Here is a 10,915-nt window from a genome sequence, read left to right on the forward strand (position 1 = left end):
AATGCAGGGGACACGGGTTCAAGCCCTGGTCTGAGAAGCTCCCACATGCCACGGAGCAACTAGGCCCGTGAGCCACAACTACTGAGCCTGCCCATCTGGAGCCTGTGCTCCACAACAAGAGAGGCCACGATAGTGAGAGGCCCGCGCACCGCAATGAAGAGTGGCCCCCACTTGCCGCAACTAGAGAAAGCCCTCGCACAGAAACGAAGACCCAACACAGCTATAAATAAATAAATTAATTAATTAATTAATTAATTAAAAAAAAAAAAAAAGGGTGAGGTAACCAAAAGCTGTACATAACCTCAGTTTGAATCCCTAATGGCTGTGTTGTTTGCAATGAACATTCTAACATTGCAGTGTCCTGTCAAATTTGAATTATAAGCTTAATCAATTTATCAACAATTATTTATTGGGTCTTTAGCACTAGGCTAAACTAGGCTTGGCCCTGTGTTAAGAAATACAGAGGGACTATAAAACACAAAGCCTGTTTCAAGGAGTTTACACCATAGTTGAGGAGATGACTATTAGACTTGAAATAATAGAGCACAACACAGGTACTATATAAATTAAATGCTAACTTTACTTGCAATCTAAAATGTACACATGTTCATACATTTCTAATATTTTATTTCCCTTCTGCTTTCCTCTTTTGTACATACACTTCCTCTCCATTACCTTGGTTATTGATCTTTTTAATGTGGGTGAAGCACTAGGCCTAATGTACCATAGATTTTATCTAAAGCTGGTGTTTGTGACATTCTCTGTCTGTCTTTAAAAATAAAACTAAGCTAGGGACTTCCCTGGTGGCACAGTGGTTAAGAATCCACCTGCCAGTGCAGGGGACAAGGGTTCGAGCCCTGGTCCGGGAACATACCACATGCCACGGAGCAACTAAGCCCATGCACCACAACTACTGACCCTGCGCTCTAGAGCCTGCGAGCCACAACTACTGAGCCCATTTGCCACAACTACTGAAGCCCACATGCCTAGAGCCCATGCTCTGCAACAAGAGAAGCCACCGCAATGAGAAGCCCGTGCACCGCAACGAAGAGTAGCCCCCGCTCACTGCAACTAGAGAAAGCCCGCGCGCAGCAATGAAGACCCAACACAGACAAAAAAATTTAATTAATTAATTAAAAATAAATAAAAAATAAAACTAAGCTAAAGTAGTCCTAAACTTTTTATAACATGAATAACTTTCTGCTTGCTTAGGAATTGTTTGGAATTACTTCTCAGGAAAGAACAGATGTTGGTAAAGCTGAAGAACTAATTGGGCTTTGCGCAGTTCTGTCAATACATGGGAAAGCGTCTGTCTATCCAGATACCTGCCAGAAAATAACAAAAGGTTTTCACTGACATGCAAAGCAAGAGATCATTTAATTTTTCAAAATTCTATTCTCAACACTATGTTCATTAGTTGAGTTTATCTTTCTTGTCCCTAATTATGTTGTTTTAGATGCTGAGAGCTTTACTTTTAAAAAATATGTGTAACCAATCCCGAAATTAAGTAAATATCTGTGCTTAATTGGAGGATGGATAGAGGTAACTTATTATGATCCTGAAAAAAAACCCCAACAAAGTAACTATGATATTCAAAATAAAAAAAACTCTATATGCTTTAAAAAGTGAAATGTCTAGCTATAATTATTTCTTTTTCCATCCAAGGATTAACCAACTAACTAAATATAGCTTTTATTAAATCAGTTCTACATTATACCAAACTTTAATGTGGAAATCTTATCAAACAAAAATCTTTCATTCCTATGTATCATTTTCAAAAATATTTTCTTCCTAAAACTGAGAAATGTGAATTAGAGACGCATAACAAAACATCTACTTGATAGGTCTATTATGCATTGATAGACAAATATGTAAAAAAATGGTTTTAGTCTCATTGAAAGGAAATGGTCTTAATATCCTTATTTTTTCCCATCTTATTGTGAAATAATATTTTAATTGTTCAACAATTGCTGTAAAAGGAAATTGCCTTCCTAAAAAAGTAGGCCAAATAAAATAGGCCAACTTGTTTATGAAGCAAAGTATTTTCATCCACTTACTCATAGTTCTTGGCTTTGACAAGATGTCTCTGAAATGGAAATATTCACTCAATAATTACACAACTTTATATATACATATTTTTTCATATATATGTATTCATGGTAAAAATTTTTAGATGAGCTTATTTGAATGGTGTAGGCCATCCATTAAAATTGAGGAATTTATTCAACTGGATCTATGATTCATAAGCATATCCTCATATGACATTGGAACTTTTTCCTGTCAAACATTTGTACATAGTTTTAAGGTTACAAAACTTTTGTGCATAATTTACATCTTTTGGCCACTGATTCTAAGCAAGTCTCCATTAGAACAAAGGTAATTCATGCCCTGCATCACAGTCCCTAATAACTAAATTATAAAGAGAAGACAATGTGCAGCTGACAGATGATCTAAAGAGATAAGCAATTTTTTAATGCTGTGCTTTAAGATAAAAAGGGAAACTTTATAAAATGTAGTTTGAGAAGTAGTACTTTCAAATGATTTTCAGCTCTCCTATATGAACACTGTGTAGCCTGATCCCCTTTTCAGTTTGAACTTTCTTGTGGGCCTCATGAGACTAAAAGTGGTTTCCAGAGAAGACGATATTTTTAGTTACCAAAATTTTATTACCATCACTGAGACCTATTTATATTGAGACATTTATTTAACATTTAATTTATTACAATAAATCTCATGGTCTTAACACTCCATTTATTTCTTACCATTATTTGGGAAACATAACTATCAAAATATTATAAGGAATACATGTACTAGTCAATGATAGCTACAATTATGCTGAATAAGAATAATAAACAACCCCAAAGTCTCAGTGGCTTATAAAAACAAACAATTTTTTTCTCACTCATCAAACTATGGGTTGGCTGCAGATCTGTATATCTCAGCTGGGCTTACCAGGACTCAGTTAGTCTGGATTGGACTCCAGAAGATCAGGTTCAACTCTGTTCCACCTGTCTTCATCCCTCTAGAACCAGAGACTACTCAGGGCATATTCCTCTCATGGTGGACAGCAGAAGCTCAAGAGCTCATGCTTACCCACACTGCTACATTCAAAACCACTCTTCCTGTAATATGGTTGCTCATATTCCATTGGCTAAAGCAGCTCACATGACCAAGCCCAACATCAACATGGTGGGAAAATATACTCCACCTACCCTAGTAGAAGATAAGAAAATGTTACCTGGCAAAGGGTTTGAGTGTATAATTCAATGACAGGGAGAATGAAGATATTCCATAATATTTCCATAATATTTTACAATAGATGTTCATTACTTTAAATTTGGAAAATATATGTGCACATCTTGAGGAAACAACTCTTGATCAGTAAGGTGAAATGATCCACTTATAATAAGAATTTAAAGTTGAAAATTTATCCAGAATTTGTCAGTTTATAGTAAGCGTTGAGGTTAAACACACATTTAACATGTAATTGGATTGTTAACATAGGGATGCATTTAGATTATACCTCCCAGAACCAAATGAATATAACATCCAGCACCACTTGAAAAATTAAGTTATTTAATGATGACGTTGTCTGAAAAACATACCTTTCCCTCTGATGATTGGATATAACAAAATAATTTTTTTCTGGCATAATTTTAGGGCAAGAAGCACCCAATAATAGAAATCTAGCATTTTTGTTATGTTAGGGAAATATACTTTTAAAATATGATTTTATGATGTTCTATTATAAAATTATGTTATATAGGCCTGCTTTATTTTATAATGATAGTAAATCTAATGTTAATAAAAGCTCATATGCACTGGAATGTGAAGTCCATAATCGTCACCACATACGGCTACTTCCCTGACACCCCCTTCAAGGGCTGAATGAGAACTTCAACCAACAATCCGTTTGATTCTTGACACTGCTGCCCAGAGTGGTGAGAAATAAAAAGGCTGATGTGTGATTTTTTGTGGTTTTTTTGTATTTTCAGTACATTCATTTCTAAGCATTGAAGGTGCTATTTAAAAATCACTATAGTCATATTAAAGTATAGTGGCTAAAAGAGAAAGCAAAGATCTTATGTAGTACTTCCTTACTTACAAATACTTGATAACTCCCAGGTTGCCCACAGAATGAAGATCTTTTTAGCCATTTACCATTCTAACTTTATTCTCCACTATTCCCTTAAAATACAGCCAAATTAGGCCATTCCTTGTTTTCGAATTTTACTCTAGGTTAACCTGACTTTTAAATTTTTTCTGGGATTTTTCTCTCCTATTATTCAAAACCCTGCTGACCTTCCAACATTTACTCGTATTAAGAACTTAATTCCAAGGCCCAAATACAACTGTCCTGAGAAACTTTTTCTGGTAACCCTAAGATATTGAGTTCCCATTGCTTTTTGTATCTCTCTGGTAGTACATAACATATTTTAACCTCTACCTTATTTGGTTTGTCAACAGTCATTTACTGAATACCTGCCATGTGTCAGCCCTTCAGAAATTCAATCTATTTCACATGTTTGTTGTATCTTAGCAAAGTATAATCTCCCTGAGATCAAAGGCTGTCTTACTCATCTTTATCTTCTGTGTTGGGCCTACCACATCCTCTTTCACACGGTAGGTGCTCAATAAATATTCAGATGAAAAAATACTTTTTGTAGAAAAAAAGACTCAGTAATTTTTATTCATTTTGTCCAGGAGATTTCACAAAAGGTTGTAAAATTTTACTTTAGGCTTCAGCAAAAGCACCTGGATCACAGACACTCAATAAACTGTAACAGGCTCATTAGAGGTAATTGGATCTATTTGAGCTAGGAAAAGACTGTGCCATTTGCCTTGAGGTATTTAAAATCAAAGATAGAACCTCATTTGTCTGGGATGGTTTGAGTGTGGGCCTGCATGACAGTTGTAACCCCTCCAGACTACTGTGGTTCTATCCTATGGATTTTCAACATTCAAATAGTAAATGATAAACTGACAATATGAGGATATACATACACTAACCTGTAACTCTTTATATAACTACAGATTTCTACAAAAATTATTAACTATTTTTACTTATATAAAATAATAAAGTGGGTAAAATTTTGTATTTATAAAGTTTTTTAATCCTCTTTGATCTTTTTCCTATCGTCAGGTACAGCTTTTATATGCCACTAATTGCTCAAAAACATAGAGTAGCCATTATTTCTTTATAGGCATAGAATTTTAAAGCTAGAAGAGACTAGAAACCATTGAATCTTATCTGTTAATTTCACACAATGGTACCCGAGGTCTATAAAATTCTCATAACTATCAGAAGTAAAACTGTGGCTCGTCTCCTGCCTCCTGATGTAATGTTCTTTCTACTTTCCCATCCTATACCTTTTAAAACTCTTCTGTCTTGTTTTGAGATCTCTACAATGAGACATCTTTATAATTACTTGGAAGTACTTCCAACTCTACCCTCAACACAAATCTTTACTTGGTGATTGTCTTCTATTATACAAACTTCTGTCATGAAAAGTCTTTTCGTAAATTCTCTTCTGCCCAAATTCAAAGATTGTCCTCCTTTATGAAACAAACTCTGCTGTTCCAACTCACAGTGAACTATTGAGTCTTCAAAAGAAATATTCTGTATCTACAAGTTAAAAACTTTGCTAGCTAAGGAGCTGGATGTAAAGACAGCTTTCAGGCAGTTTATAATACAGATGAGAAGATTAAACAAGTTCATGTTAACAGGGCAAAATATTACGAGTGTTTTAAAATGGCCACAATGAACTGTTGGAACACGAATAAGAGAGAGATATAGGTAGTATCTGGTGTAAGCAACTAAAGATGGTAAACATTCTAGAAAGAGGGAAGGACAATTTGAGACTAAAGTTAAGCACTATTCAAAGACAAGAGTTGGAAAGTGCAAAAGGAAAACAGCAAGTATCAAATTTGGCAAGGCTTTAGGGTTTGTTAAGCAAGGTAGTGAGGAGTAAGACAGGAGTAGTCAAGGTGAAGCTTGGTCACATACAGTCTTAATTTCCAGAAAAAGGTGCTTGAACTTCATTTTCCAAGAAGTATGAAAATGAGAATATTTGAACAAGGAAATTTCTTGATCAGAGCTCTGCTCGGGAAGATTAAACCAGCTGGAATCTATTGAATGAATTGAAGAAGGAAATAACTGGACCAAATAGACCAGTTGGGAATGAAATATGATAGTACAGGCAAGAGTTAAGGAGGGCCAGGACTAGAGCAGGAAGTGGGAAAAAAATATATGGGGTCAAATGTGCAACAACACAAAGATAGAATCAATAGGATTTGGTAACTGATTGGATATGGGCACGAGAAAGTGGGAGAAGCAGTTAACAGAGATGGCCATAAACAGAGAAAGAGAAAACAGAAGGACATGAAAGTATTGCAGGGGAAAATTATTATAATCGGTTTGAAAAATATTGAGTTCTAATTTAAATTCACATTATGCATATTATAATGTGTACCACAAATCACATGTATATTTAGACACAGTAGTGATTTAATGCTTAATTACATACTGACATACTGTTCATTAATTGTTTCAACCATTTCCATCTTGTCTCTTCAGTGATACCAGATCCTTCTTGAGGAAGGGGGAGAAAGGAGTAGGCAGGATAAATTGATAAGTAGAAAGCTCTTATTATATTCCACACTCAGGCACTACATGTATGCTGCTACTCCCATTTTACAGATAAGGAAACTAAGGTTCAAAACTATCAGTTGGTCTCATATATTGCCAGAGATGACGTAATGTGACCCCAGTCTTACTGACTCCCAGAACCCAGGGACTTTCAGGAGTACTAATCGGTAGAGATTCAGGAAGCAGATTTTGGCTGAATATAAGAAAAAATAAAAAACCCTTTTCAACAATTAATTACAGCTCTGAAGTTCAAGAAGCAAACTGAGACCTACAGGGAAATGTTAATGAGATTATGTAGGTATGCAATCTGCAAGCAAAGGAAATCACACAGATTTTTGTCCCAAATTGTCTCAAGATAATAACTGATATGACAGCAAGGTACACGGAAGCAAAAATTAAATATTATAGCTTTTCCTCTTCTTTGTGCTAAAGTACACACTTTTTTAAAATTAATTTAATTTTTTAATTTATTTACTTTTGGCTGCGCTGGGTCTTCATTGCTGCGTGCGGACTTTCTCTAGTTGCGGCGAGCGGGGGCTACTCCTTGTTGCGGTGCACGGGCTTCTCATTGTGGTGGCTTCTCTTGTTGCGGAGCACGGGCTCTAGGCACGTGGGCTTCAGCAATGTGGCATGCGGGCTCAGTAGTTGTGGCTTGCAGGCTCTAGGGCGCAGGCTCAGTAGTTGTGGTACATGGGCTTAGTTCCTCCACAGCATGTGGGATCCTCCCAAACCAGGGCTCAAACCCATGTCCCCTGCATTGGCAGGCGGATTCTTAACAACTGCACCACCAGGGAAGTCCTAAAGTACAGATTTTTAAAATAGTTTCCTTTTGTTTTTTTTTTTAACTCAAATGGTAGATATTTTCACAATTTTCCTTGGATTTAATGTATACGTGTTTGAGTGTTGTGGTAGGACTGTATAGATGTAAAGACAGTGATCAAATTCAAGTATTAGCTTCTAATTAAGATTTCAGAAAGTAATTTATTTCTTTGCTAAAGTATGTAACTTTACATCACAGACTACTAGTGGAATGAATAAATGGAAATATGTTCCATGTGTACATTTCACAAGAAAGTAAAACTGAACGTTTTTTGACGTTAGGGAGCCAAGCTCCATTGCACTTGCACACATAAATTCGCCCAGAGCAGGTTAGAAAATATAATGTAAACTAATATTTAGACTTTGAAGTCGAAGTGTAAATTCAAGTCTCATCTTTTTATGCAACCACACCCACTTGTGAAGAATACCCTCTCACAAACAGACAAACCTACCTGAGTACAAATGGTCAACTGCTCCTGCTAAAATCTGAATAAAGTTTTAAAAGAAACACAGCAAAATCCAAAACCAAATTCTCCTATCTCCTTCTTATTAAAGTTGTTTGCTTGATTTTTCCCAGACCATATACATTAAGAAAAGGGAGGGTGTTGTTTTAAAATTTTTATGTTTATTTTACAATTTTTTATGTTTAACTTTATTATAATCTACGGAAAAATATGTCTGTGATCTCCACGTGGGGTCCCTTTACTTTAGATTAGGTTGCAGTGTGGTAGTTTGACATGAAGAAACAGCTTAGTCCAAATTAGAAATGGTATACCCAGTGCAAAATGAAGGAAAACTTCTTTTTCAATAGCCAGTTGAATTTCAACAGCTAACTCCCTTCCAAAAACCCCACAGCAAAGTAGGATGAGGTAGCAGGTGCTGAAGGATAAAATAACCTAGAGATCCACAGAGAAATAGGCAGAAGTTTTTGGACAACATTTAGTCCAAGATTAGATCTAAAATCCCTAAGATTCTCCCAGATTCCTTTCTGGAGAACACTATGTCTAAAATAAGAGTTAGTAACCTGGCTCTTGGAGTTTATCACAACTCAAGCTAGACAGATTGGTGAAAGGGAACTCTGGATACCATATCTTTATAAAATCTCTGGAACCTTGCACCAGAGTTCATGGCAAATTGGATCAAAGCCAAAGACCTTAAAGGATTGGCCTGAGTGTTGATAGCTGGCTCTAGGAGGAGGAATGGAGACAAGGACAGATATTTACATTTCAGCTATTTAGAATCCTCATCAGGGAGGATGAATATGTCTACTTGTGTGATTTAATACTATCCAAAAGCATATTCTTATTTTTCAAAGAGAGAAACTGGGACTGATAGGAGGCTAAGAAAATTTCCCAACATTATGTAGAGAGAGTCAAGCTAACATTTGCATTCAGACTCCAAAATTCATTATCTTTCCACTATATCAAGAGGTTGTAATATTCCCTATCCACAAGGTTTTGTTTTTTTAAAAAAACATATTGTTCCCAAATTAGGATTCATCTTTCCATTTTCTAATTTAGCTTATTATTTCAGTGACTATATAGGTCATAAAATAAGCCTCTGGATCTTATACTATCACTTGAACTTAGCCTTTGCTTTAGTTCCTCTTAGTCTCTCTGCCTAAAGTAGACAAAATATTCTCTAAGAATAATACAACTTTTCCCTTAATTGATGCTTTCTCATAAAATCTCAACAATAGTATACTTTTTATAAATTCTAATTTTTCTTGACCAAACCTTCAAATAAAAAGAAAAAACAAACCAATTTAGCAAAACTATTTACATTTTTAAATTAACGACAATACAAAAACACAGACCAACGTAAAAAAATGACAAATATAGAAGAGTTCACAGATACTAGACTGGAAAATTGAAGAATAAAGAGATTAAAATAGCAAGTGACTGTTTAAAACATATTTTTAAAAAATTTTTTAAACATTGTTAAACAAAAGAAAAAAAGATCTGATGAGATATTTTAAATTTGGTCAGCTTCCTTCTGGCCATTTCCAAATAAACATACCAAAACTAGGAAGGGTACATTTTAGTCTGAGACAATCTGGGCTATTTAGAAAAAGGTCTTTCTGTTCATTTAGACTATTAACCTCTACACACACACTCTTAGAAATACATACACAAAAGTCAAATATAAATTACCTTTTTAATATAAAGACAGCCAAAATCTTCTGTGCATGTAATTTTATATATTTGTATGTCTTAGAGAATACTGTACCAGGTATAAACAAACTTAGATTCTAAGCTGAACTTTACCCCTTTCTAACAGGGTGACTGGATAAGTTAGTAATAACTCTGTGCCTCAGTTTTCTTATCTGTAAAGTAAAGGAGTTGGGATTGATAATTTCTAAAGTCATTTCCAGCTATATGATTATATATGATTCTCAGACAAGCGGGATGAGAAAATCTATGAGGCTGTATTGAATTGCATTTGTCCTTGGTCCTGAACAACTTCAGAATTTTAAGCTGATTCATTACAGCCAGGAAGGAATATTTCCATTTCAATTTCTAAGATAATCATAGCCAGGTTTAACCCTTTCAGATTAAATGTTGATTTTCTTATTTTTCTTAGCCCTCTATATTTGTTAGCCCAGGACTTTCCTGTAATTAGATGTCAATCTTTTGATTAATTCTGTATTTGCTTCAGGAAAGTGCCTACTTTTAGCCCCTAGATTATTTCTAATGTGTGTGCTACCTGCCCTATGTATACTTGCTCTTGTGTTTTTGTGCCCTTTTCCTTGTACCTAAGTAGCACTTTACTTTAGCTGATAATTCTCTTTAAGAGCCCAATCCTGCCCTGTAAGATTTTTAACAATTCTGTCCCAAATAATGGACAGGATGATACACTTCTACTTCTGTCTCTGTTTTAAACCAGAAATATTTTATATCAAATATCACAAATCCTCTTGTTATTGCAATATTCTTGTATCTAAACATCTGTAATATTTCTTAAAATAAAGGGGATTAGAACTTTCATCTTAAAATATGTTCCAAAGTTTTAATTATTAGTTAGGCAAGAATAGGTACCTTCTACTTACATAACTTAAAGATCATATCACACTCCATAACTCAAAACTATAAAATTATAGTAAATTAACTGATGTACACGTAGGAGTCATTTTAGCAAACTGTAAATTCAGTAATGACGTAACTAAATCCAAAGGTTCAAATGGCTGGCTCAGGTAGTAATTTATTAATGTGTTTTTACCACTCAGACACACATATTGATATATTAATTGTTTTAATCAGTAAAAGGGACATACCAGTGAGAAATACGCCTTTTCTTTTTCTCTTTCTTGGTGTATCATTGAGAGATTATCTCCAACCTGAAGGGAAGAAAGGGTAGATGGAAAAGTATATTTTTATTGTATAAAAACTTAAATAGGAAATAATTTTCTTAACTAAAAGTCTCTGGGTTTCTGCATTTTTCATTCAA

The 10,915-nt window shown here is 34.8% G+C and overlaps 1 long non-coding RNA gene across 8 annotated transcripts in view; it reads right to left on the bottom strand.

Moving 5' to 3' along the window:
* The window catches only part of LOC309660134, a 242,950-nt gene that overhangs the window by 193,487 nt on the left and 38,548 nt on the right, over positions 1 to 10,915 (bottom strand). For all 8 annotated transcript variants that reach the window (XR_014263177.1, XR_014263178.1, XR_014263179.1 and 5 more), the window contains one exon: positions 10,743 to 10,805. This is a non-coding gene — a long non-coding RNA (uncharacterized lncRNA). The remainder of the gene's footprint in view (positions 1 to 10,742; positions 10,806 to 10,915) is intronic.

This window comes from Balaenoptera physalus (genome assembly GCF_965194825.1).
Source record: "Balaenoptera physalus genome assembly, chromosome: 4".
Lineage (NCBI taxonomy): Eukaryota > Metazoa > Chordata > Mammalia > Artiodactyla > Balaenopteridae > Balaenoptera > Balaenoptera physalus.